Genomic DNA, 11,391 nt, shown 5'->3' on the forward strand with positions numbered 1-11,391 from the left:
GGGGGGAACCATGTAATACTTTCAACAATAAAGATTTTAAAAAAAAAAACTTTCAAGTGACAGAAAAAGAGGGATCAATCATCAGAAAGCATGAGAAGTGGCGCCTTTCAATGGCTTCTGGTGACATATTCGAGTCACTGGCAAAAACCGAGGGTGGGACTCGAGCTTGCAACAGGCTCACCAGAGCCAAGCTGACGTGACTGCTCACATGGGGATGACAGCCACAGCATTGGCAAATCATGACTCATGGCCCACAAGCTGAGAATGGTTTTCACATTTCTGGATGGCTGGGGGGAAAATCAAAAGAAGAATATTTGTTATATGTGAAAATTACATGGAATGCAAATTTTGGCGTGTTATTGCCACATAGCCCCACTTATCCATTTAGGTAGAAGCTATGGTTGCTTTGCGTTGTAACAGCAGAGTGGAGTAATAGTGACAAGAGCCCTTCTAGCCTGCAAAGCCTAAAATAGTGTCTATCCAGTCCTTTCCAGAAAAAGCTTGCCAACTCCCTGCTCGATATCACACTGATGTATCAAGGTAGAAATAACAGGCGAAGGAATTTATTTCCAAAATGCAATTGAGTGCACATCCCAGAAATGGAAAAGCACAGACACAAATCTGGTGGATGATGTGAGTGTATACAGCTTTTGTTGTTGTTGTTAATGAATATTGACTTCAGAGAGGAAGGGAGAGGGAGAAATAGAAACATCAATGATGAGAGAGAATCACTGATTGGCTGCTGCCTCTTGCACACCCCACACTGGGGATAGAGCCCACAACCTGGGCATGTGCCCTTGACTGGGACTCGAACCCAGGACCTCCTGGTTCACAGGTTGCCGCTCAGCTATGCCAGCCAGGCAAATGTATACAGCTTTTACCTGCAGCACTTGGCATTCATTCTTTTTTTTTTTTTTAATATGTTTTATTGATTTTACAGAGAGGAAGGGACAGGGATAGAGAGTTAGAAACATCAATGAGAGAGAAACATCGATCAGCTGCCTCCTGCATACTCCCCACTGGGTATGTGCCCGCAACCAAGGTACATGCCCTTGACAGAAATCGAACCTGGGACCCTTGAGTCCACAGGCCGACGCTCTATCCACTGAGCCAAACCGGTCAGGGCGGCATTCATTCTTTCCAGGCAATAGAAAGGAGAAAGATCACCTTTCCAAGAAAGGAAAGGGATACAAATCCATTTAATCAGCTAGAATCAGATACTGTTCAGGTTTTCTGCTCTTACACTGGCCCTTTCCATGGGGAGTTAATATAAAAGAGTCAGGGATACGCAATGGTGATTTAGTCAGCCCGCATACAGTGGCATTGAAACTTTCAGAATGGAGAGCTTGCCTGCCTCTTTCACTACGGTAGCCTCAGAACCTCCACATTGTGAGCCTTCGATATTTGTTGAATGAATACATGAGCATAAACTCTCTGCACACACTTATGAAGGAAGCTGGCTACTCTAGCTCACGTTTTCTTCAAGCTGCGGCATTGAACAAAAAGAACCATTTTGTTCTTGGCCTCTAATTGCTTTGGGGAAACTGCAGCAGTAACACTCCAGACCTCTGCTCCACCTCAGGATCAGAGCACTCCAGAATGCAGTGGCCCCTCACCCCCTCTCTGTGCTTAAGTCAAAGAGCAAGTATGGCTACTATTTAGTGAAGGCTCCACAGGAAGATTTGTTTGTTTCTGATTCCAGCTACTGGGCTGTTCAACATCAGCCAGAAGGAGCAAACCCATGTTTACAGCCTAGCTCAGCCTCCTTATCTCCTCTTCCTGCAGGCAAAGCTCTTTTGTCCTTGAAGCATTTTTCAAAGATGGCTGGTTATGCATGTAGAAAATACCAACCCAAACAACACAAAACCCAAATGCTCTTATTTATACAAGGATGCTATTTTATCTTAATTCACTAAATACTGAAAGAAGTTCATAGCTCCCTTTGCTTTTTTTTCTACTTGCAAATATTAGATAAACTAAATTACCTGAAATATTAACCCTGAAGAATGTTGTTGTCATAAAAAAAGAGATTCCATAACTCAGTTTCTCTTTTTCTGCTCTTTTCAACTTGAAGTTGTTTCTATAACCTTTTCAACTTGAATTTTTGTTTGTTTTTTTCTCATTAGAAGAAGTAAATGGTAGAAGAAGTGGGCTCAGGAAACAAGTTACAGAGGCAGAAGGGTCCTTGGAGCTTAGGAAAGAGAAAGGTAAAGATAACGCCCTAGGGGTGGGGGGTGGGGGGTGGGGGTTGAGGGAGAGAGGTAAGGGAAAGGTCAGGGCATGCTCCCAGCAGGGAGAGCTGCCTCAACTTGAAGTTTTAATGAGGACCTACCATGTACCTTATGTGCATTTTGCAAAGTTGGGGAAAAGGTAAATAGCAGAGGTGAAGACAAGTTCTCACACTCCAGAAGCCCAGTGTAATAAAGTCATTTTTTGTTTGTGACTGCATTACCCCAAAGGGAAGTGCAATTTATATACCTACATTATGCATTGCAGAGAAAAGAAATATGTAAGAAATCTCTGCTCTCCTGGATAGTATTTTTATGACAAGAACAAAAATTCCAACAAGAGCACTTAAGAGTTTTCATGCTATCACTTAAGATCTTTTAAAGGTTGTTGCTTAAGTAGTCTCAAGAGATAAGTAGTCAGAACACTACTGGTTCTTCAAAATGTTAAGTACAAATGCACTACCAGCTAGAATGAAAATTTCCCTTTGCCTTCCATAAAAAAGAAGGGATACAGAGAAATAAGTCAGATCTCCACGTTCTCTCCAAGTTCATGTGTTAAATATTAATTTTCATTGTCTATATGAACTTTGCCATCAGAAAACCTCAGTTTGGATACTTTGTGATTTACTTGATCATAGACCTTGGGCAATTCTTGGACCTCTCCAGCCTCTGTCTCTTCGTGACTACCTCATGAGACTTCTGTAAGAATCAAGGAAGGAAATACTATATATAAAAATGCCTGCCCAGTTGGCATGGTTCAGTGGTTGAGCGTCAACCCATGAACCAGGTTACCAGTTCGATTCCTGGTCAAGGCACATGCCCAGGTAGTGGGCTCATCTCCAGTAGGAGGCCTGCAGGAGGCAGCCAATCAATGATTCTCTTTCACCATTGATGTTTCTCTCTCTCATCCTCTCCCTTCCTCTCTGACTAGAGGCCCAGTGCACAAAAATTTGTGCACTTGGGGGGGAGGTGGGGGGTCCCTCAGCCTGGCCTGTGCCCTCTCGCAGTCTGGGACCCCTCAGGAGATAATGACCTGCTGGCTTAGGCCTGCTCCCGGGTGGCAGAGGGCAGGCCCAATCCCTAGGTGCAGCCCCTGGTCGGGCTCAGAGCAGGGCCGACTGGGGAGTTGGGGTGCCGCCCCTGTCATGCACAGAGCAGGGTGGATCGGGAGATTGCGATGCCACCCTCAGTCACGATCAGGGTAGGGCCGATTGGGGGGTTGGGGCACTGCCCCGTCACACTCAAGGCAGGGTCGATGGGGAGGTTGCAGCACCACCCCGTCACCCACAGAGCAGGGCCAATCAGGGGGTTGGGGCGCTGCCCCCTGTCACGCACAGAGCAGGGCCCATCAGGGGGGTTGGGGCTCCGTACCCTGTCATGCACAGAGCAGGGCCGATCAGGGGGTTGAGGAGCTCCCCACTGTCACTCACAGAGTAGGGCCGATAGGGGAGTTGGGGCACCGACCCCTGTCACCCACAGCGCAGGGCCGATCAGGGGGTTGGGGCGCCGCCACTGTCACACTCAGGGCAGGGCCGATCAGGGGGTTGAGGCGCCACACCCTGTCACTCACAGAGCCACAGGGCGATCAGGGGGTTTGGGCGCTGCCCCCTGTCATGCTGATCCTGGTGCTGGGAGGCCTCTCAGCTCCGCTGATCCCGGTGCTGGGAGGCATATTACCCTTTTACTATATAGGATAGAGGCCTGGTGCATGGGTGGGGCTGGCTGGTTTGCCCTGAAGGGTGTCCTGGATCAGGGTGGGGGTCCCCACTGGGATGCCTGGCCAGCCTGGGTGAGGGGATGATGGCTGTTTGCAGCTTGTCACACCCCCTTCAGGGTGGGGGTCCCCACTGGGGTGCCTGGCCAGTCTGGGTGAGGGGCTGAGGGCTGTTTTCAGGCTGACTGAAGCTCCCAACTGCTCCTTTTTTTCTTTTTCTTTTTTTATTCTGGGCCAGGTTTAGCTCTGGCTCCAGCTCTGAGGCCTCTGCTGCTGAAAGAAGGTATCTGGTTTGTTTCGGTTCTATAATCGAAACAATGTATAACTACAGCTCTGAGATCCCGGGCTGCTGAAAGCAGGTTTCTGGGGTTTTGTTTAGCTTCTATATTTGTTACAATGTTTCTTAAACTGCAAGCTCAGAGGCCGGCAGCAGCAGGCGGGGAACGTTGGAGTCCTCCGTCACTGAAGCAAGCAAGCCTCATGTTAGTTTCAAGCTGCCTGGCTGCCGGCCGCCATCTTGGCTGGCAGTTAATTTGCATATCTCGCTGATTAGCCAATGGGAAGGGTAGCGGTCATACGCCAATTACCATGTTTCTCTTTTATTAGATAGGATATATATATATATATATGTGTGTGTGTGTGTGTGTGTGTGTGTGTGTCTTTTTAAAGAAAAAATCATTTCTTTTAATGTTTTTATTTCAGAGAGAGGAAAGGAGAGATAGAAACAGTAATGATGAGAGAGAACCATTGATCTGCCCACCCCACACTGGGGATCAAGTCTGCAACCTGGGCATATGCCCCGGCTGGGAATCAAACCGTGACCTCCCAGTTTATAAGTCAATACTCAAACACTGAGCCATGACAGCAGGGCAAAAAACCCCCGCCATATTAAAAAAAAAACACCCTTCTAGCCCTGGCCAGTGTGGCTCAGTTGGTCGAGCATCATCCTGTGCACTAAAAGGTTGCTGGTTGAATTCCCGGTCAGGGCACGTACCCAGGTTTTGGGTTTGGTCCCCAGTCAGGGTGCATATGAAGGCAACTAGTTGATGTTTCTCTCTCACATGAATGTTTCTCTCTCTTTCTCTCTCCCTGCCTCTCTAAAATCAATAAGAGATGGCGGCACCTGGGCGGTGGTGGCTGGTGGGGCTGCTCGTGGCGGTGCGGGGCTTCCCCGCGCGCGCGCCGAACCCTGCACTAGTGGGCCCCGGTGCGGATGTGCTGCTTTTCGAGCACGAGCCGGGCCGCTTTTTCGCGGTTCTGGGGCTCTTCTGCACTGGCCAGGCCGTCTTCTGGGCCTCCCTGGCCAGTGCAGCTTTGGCCCGACCCCGGGTCCCGGCGCAGCCTCCGGATGCGGAGATCCCAGACCCCGGCCGTGTGGACATGCGCTCCGCGCTCTGGCGCTATGACCTGGTAGTGGGCTGCGGCGCCACCGGTACCCTGGTCCTCGCCGCTGGACTTCTCCCTCCGCTCTGGTTCGGTGATACTGCAGGCTGGAGGGAAGCAGGTGACCCTCACCACTCACGCCCCCTTTGGCTTGGGTGCGCAATTCACTGTTCCCTAGAACCAAGTATCCTGCGTGGCCCACCGCGGTGAAGTCCCTGCCATGGTGTCTCTAAAGGTCAAAGGCCGACGCTTCTACTTCCTCTTGGACAAAGCTGGGTATTTTCCTAACACAAAACTTTGACAACACTGTGGGTGCCTACTGTAGCTTGTGAAAAAAACCACCTGGGGACACTCGCCCCTCCAGGAGGGGAATAAAAACAACCTTTAGGTCCTGCCCAGTGTGGCTCAGTTGAAGCATTGTCCCAGTGTGTGGAAAGATCTTGGGCACGCTGGTGGCTCAGTGGTTAAGCATCAACCTATGAACCAGGAGATCACAGTTGGATTCCCCACCAGGAAATATGTCCGGGTTGCAGGCTCAATCCCAGATCATGCAGGAGGCACCCCATCAATGATTCTCATTTTGATGTTTCTCTCTCTCCCTTCCTCTCTGAAATCAAATCAATAAAGATATATTTTTAAAAAGGGAAGGATCTTGGGTTCGATTCTAGTCAGAGCACATGCCCAGGTGTGGGTTCCATCCCTGGTTGGGGTGCATATGGGAGGCAACTGATATTTCTCTCACATTGATGTTTCTCTCCCTTGCCCTTTCTCTAAAATCAATAAAAACAAATCCTCAGGTGAAAAAATAAAATAAAATCAGTAAGAATAAAAGCCTTCTAAATAAGAATGCCCCACCAATCCCTTGAATATAGGAACTGCATCTTATTTCTTATTAAATTCCCAACATCTGGAATAGTTCCTGGGACATAGAAGATACCTAATTATTTAATTTTGATTGAAGGAATACTTTACTATATAAATATGTCCTCATAAGGCAACTTTTACTCTAATTTTTAGATTAATAATAGGGTAGTAACATAAGATGCCAAGTTAGAGGTTGTCCTTGGACCACTAAACTCTTATTCTAAGTCTTTCTCTCTAAAATATATTCCTGATGGTAGGGCCCAACCACAGCTTTATACACTCCACACGTATAAGAATAATATTCCATTACATGTATACCACATTTTGTTTGTCCATTCATCTGTCAATGGACATTTGAGTTGCTTACACTCAAAGAGTGACTGGAATTAGAATTTTTCATATTCCCTCCCTGACTACTGTGAATAAAGCTACGAACCTGGTGTACTGGAAAAGTCCCTGCTTTCAATTCTTTTGTGTATGTACCCAATTACTAATGATATGGTAATTCTATTTTAAATTCTTTGAGGCATCACCCTATTCTCTTTTTTCTTAGAAGTCATATTATTTTACATTCCCACCAGCAATGCACAAGAGTTTTAATTTCTCTACAACCTTGTCAACATCTGTAATTTTCTGGATTTTTCTCATAGTAGTCATTCTAATGAGTGTGAAGTAGTTCTAGTAATTTTCAAAAAATAAGTTATTTGGGAGAAGTTATTCCCAAAGCTGATTAATTTAGAAAAAGACAACGTTTTCCTGAGAAAAATGTTGCCGTAGTTGTTCTCATCATTTCCCATCTGACCCGAGAGGTATTTTTCTACTAAGATGATATCATTTATCTAACTTTTTGATAGGCTAGTGATTGCTGTTAGTGATTAATAGGACCGGGTGTATCCTGTTACATTTTGCAAAGCCACCCAAATGTTTTTCTTTGGAATCATCTGACCTAAACATGATGACTAAAGGGATATACCCAAGAAAAAGGGAAGTGAATCAGCTATGAAGGAGATGGGTTTGGGAAAGAGCCTGTAAAAAGTTAATAGTTCATCCAAACTTTTACTTAAATATACAAAAGTATAGTTTTATCGTTGGTAAACTTTAATATTTGACTTCAAAGACCACAGAAGACAGAAAGGTAAAATTTTCGGAGTTTTTAAAACTCAAATTTCTTTTTTTCATAAAATGGTGAAATGGTTAAAATAAGGAAGTGGGGAAAAAAACTACCCTCTGTTTAATGCCATACAATAGTTGGGAGAGGCCCAGTACTTATGTACATTAAATATTAATTTGTTTAATCAAAAGTTTTATTTGGAAAAAAAAGGAAAACAATGACATGTGAGAAATAATTGGATTTCTTTTAACACACTCTTCCTATGATCATATTTAAGAAGTTCAATGACAAAGATCATGGAGAAAGAACAAGCCTGGGTACAGCAGTGTTGTGTTTTGAAAACAGCTTTGAACTTGGTATTCGAAGACCAAGTTCAAGGTTTTGCATAAATAGGTTTGTCACCTTACTAGCTGTGCAATCTGTGTGAGCCACCCAACCCATCTGAGCTTCCATTTCCTAATCTAAAAATCAGGGATAATATCACTTATTTCACAAGACTGTGGTAAATATTAAATAAGATAATAGGTGTAATAATACCTGGCATATAAAAGATACTGGATACATGTTAACTTTATTCCTCTTTCCAAAGTAGGGTCAGAGTTGTCTCGTTATTTGGTAGAGCTAAAGCATGCATACTTGGGGTCTGGACATTGCTTTTCAAAGAGTGACTGGAATTGGAATTTTTCATATTCCCTCCTGAAACACATTTCTTTCTCATCTCAATAACTGGCTCCACCATCTAACTATTCAGTTGTATAAGCCAAACCTACCAATTAAGAGTTTCCCCTCTTCCTTTACCCACCAAGTCCATTGGTTCTACCTCTAAAATAGATCTCAAATCTAGCCACTCTCTCCATCTCCACTTCCACTGCCCTATCTCTATTTCCATCCTGTCCCCTTCCAATCTATTTCTACTCAGCAGCAAGAACAATCTTTAAAAATGCACTACATCAAAGGTACAGCATAGGGACTACAGTCAATAATCCTATATAATAAAACCCTAACATGCAAATCAACTGAATGGCGGAAAGACCAGCGGAACAACCGGTCACTATGATGCACACTGACCACCAGGGGGCAGCTCCTGTGTTTAGCGTCTGCCCCCTGGTGGTCAGTGGCTCCCACAGGGGGAGCGCTACTCAGCCAGAAGCTGGGCTCACAGATGGCGAGCACAGTGGCAGTGGCAGTGGTGGGAGCCTCTCCTGCCTCTGTGGCAGTACTAAGGAGCAGTGAGCTAAGTGGTAAGGAGCAGCAAGCAATCAGGTGGTAAGGAGCGAGGTATCCTAGACTACAAGAGAGATTCCTGACTGCAAGAGGGTGCAGGCCAGGCTGAGGGACCCCACCGGTGCACCATCGGGGCCTGGGAGGGACTGCAGGGGGGGCTCCAGGGCATGTCTGGCCTGTCTCATCCAGTCCCGACTGGCTGGACCCCAGCAGCAAGCTAATCTAATGGTTGGCGCATCTGCCCCCTGGTGGTCAGTGCATGTCATAGCGACTGGTCAAATGGTCGTACAAACGGTCGGACACTTAGCATATTAAGCTTTTATTATATAGGATGCTACCCTGGAATATAAGAAAAAAAGATACTGCTTCCTCCTTTTCTCAGCTCAATTACTTACTAACAAGACCAAAAGCCCTAAGGAGGGCAGGAATTGTTCTGTATGGTTCACAGCTATAAGCCAGGTGCCTGGATGGCAGGCATTCATAAATATTTGTTGAAAAATACAACCCACTCAGTCTTAAAAGAGATCCTCACATATCCTCTCTCTCCAATATCTCCAATCTCTCTCCAATAGCTCCTTCTCGTTTTCACACATTTATAAGCCAGTCCCCATTTAGAACACAACTCACTTGATACTGCTGTCTTTTCAAATGTTCTGGTTCTCCAATTCCTTTGAATAAGTGGCTGGCTTTTACTAGCCTCATTTAGTACTATTCAGTCCTCTTCAGCCCTTTGCAATCTGGTATCATTTCCATCAACTAGAGAGATAAGTGAATCACAGTTAAGGAGGCCTCCTTCTAAACCAAATGCAGTCATCCTTTCCCAGGCCCTGCCTTCTCAATGTCCTATTTTGGACACTGCTGATAACCATGTTCTCTCACAAATTCTCTACTTTCATGGGGTTGAAGATGCTGTGGGCAAATTCAAGGGACTGACTCTGTCATTCTTTTCCCTGCACTCATTGCCTTTGTGAGTTTTTCTTTTTCTCTTAATTTAAATTATCAACTCTTTTGTTGATGAAGTTTAATAAACCACAACCAGGTTTATTTCATTTTAAATACAGAATCTCAAGCCTTGAATTAGCATTCAGAACAGTCCAGAGAACAGTCCAAAGCCACTAACATCACTAGTGGCTTTATGAATTGTGTTGGTATGCTCTCAGCCTTCTTTAAAAAAAATTTTTTTTAAATTTTTTCTTTAATAATTTTTTTTCAATTACAGTTGATGTACAACGTAGGTTTTTTTTTTCAATTACAGTTTACATTCAACATTATTTTGTATTAGTTTCAGGTGTATAGTGGTCAGACAATCATGTACTTTACAGAGTGTCCCCTCTGATATTTCTAGTACTCATCTGGCACCACTGCTCTCTGCATTCTGATCTCTGACTCTTGGATCTGGCCGTTTTAGCTCTGACCTTGTTTTGGTGCCTGGTCTCAGACTGCTATTTATATTTTACTTGTTACTGAAATGATTATGTCATATTATTGCCTAACAGTTTTGGTTCTTGTTTTTAATGCCTTGAGTTTAGACACCTGCTGAAGTCATAAGACTTTCAGCTCAGAACAAACTATTCAGCCTGGCACTCGTATCTACTGCAGGGTCTCTCTTGACCATTAAAACAATTTTTTTTAACTGATTTGATAGAGAGGAAGGGAGAGGGATGTCGGGGGGGGGGGGGGGGGAAGATCATCAATTTGTTGTTTCACTTATTTATGAATTCATTGGTTGATCCTTGTATGTACCCTGACCAGGGACCAAACCTGCAACCTTGGTGTATCGGGATGACACTCAACCAGCTGAACTACCCAGCAAGGGCCTTTTTTTAAAAAAAAAAAAAACAAAAAAACACAACATACTAAGATTTACGTTTTACGTTCTTTTATCTCAATTCCCTGCTGCCATTCTTTCTCTACAGTTGTGGCTTCTAGATGTCCACTGTCGTCAGGGCCCTACCCCAATTTCTAGAACCAGCCCTGGCCAGATATTAGAGATGTAATATTCTCTAGGACTCAGTACCAACTTGCTGCTATAATTAGTCCAGTGTTATCACTTTGTTCTTCAGTTCTACTAAATGAGCTTATTTCCAAGACCGGGGTGCTAGCTCTGGTTGGTACCTGGTGTTCTGTTTGGCCTTGGTAACGTGCCTAGGACTTTAGTCTACAAAGAAGCTCTTACTACTTCATGTTAAAACTCCCTCATGCCAATTGCTTACTGAAATGCCTGCCAACTGCCATGTACCTGGGATACTACTATCATGCTACACTAGACCTATAGCTGCTTCTGTCAAATCTAGTGCCAGCTGCATCTCAGCAGAAAGGTCTTCCCCACCATGCTGTCCACCAAGCCTAGCAATAGCTATCTCAAAATGAAAGGATATTTAGCCTATTTTTATTTATTTATTTGTTTGTTTATTTATTTATAAAATATATTTTTATTGATTTCAGAAAGGAAGGGAGAGGGAGAGATAGAAACATCAATGCTGAGAGAGAATCACTGGCTGCCTCCTGCACGACCCACACTGGGAATAGAGCCCACTATCTGGGCATGTGCCTGATTGGGAATCAAATCGTGACCTCCTGGTTCATAGGTTGACACTAAACCACTGAGCCAGGCCGGCCGGGCTATTTAGCCTATTTTAAAACATGACACCCCAATCAGAAAAGCAGTATTTAAATGTGTTCTGATAGTGAATATCAACGCTCTTGTTAAAGCTACTATACTTTAATTAAGTGATTTAGTCACCTCGACTATAAAATCATCAAACTTCTAAAACATGACTTTCTAAATAGCTTTACCACACTGGGTACTTTATCTTCTATTGGTTGACACAAAATATATGCTGGCCCTACAATATTAAACTGCTCCA

At 44.5% G+C, this 11,391-nt stretch overlaps 1 protein-coding gene and 1 pseudogene across 2 annotated transcripts in view; one reads left to right on the forward strand and one right to left on the reverse strand.

The window, feature by feature from the left end:
* YPEL2 (yippee like 2) overlaps positions 1-11,391 on the reverse strand; it is an 87,608-nt gene that overhangs the window by 75,755 nt on the left and 462 nt on the right. The window contains exon 2 of the mRNA XM_081109409.1: positions 9,152-9,280. The gene's annotated coding sequence lies outside the window, so the exon portion shown is untranslated. The remainder of the gene's footprint in view (positions 1-9,151; positions 9,281-11,391) is intronic.
* Positions 5,056-5,657, forward strand: LOC308532136 (transmembrane protein 223-like; annotated as a pseudogene). Its single transcript has one exon. The product of its transcript is annotated as a transmembrane protein 223-like (transcript).

This window comes from Myotis nattereri (genome assembly GCF_964212035.1).
Source record: "Myotis nattereri genome assembly, chromosome: 16".
Lineage (NCBI taxonomy): Eukaryota > Metazoa > Chordata > Mammalia > Chiroptera > Vespertilionidae > Myotis > Myotis nattereri.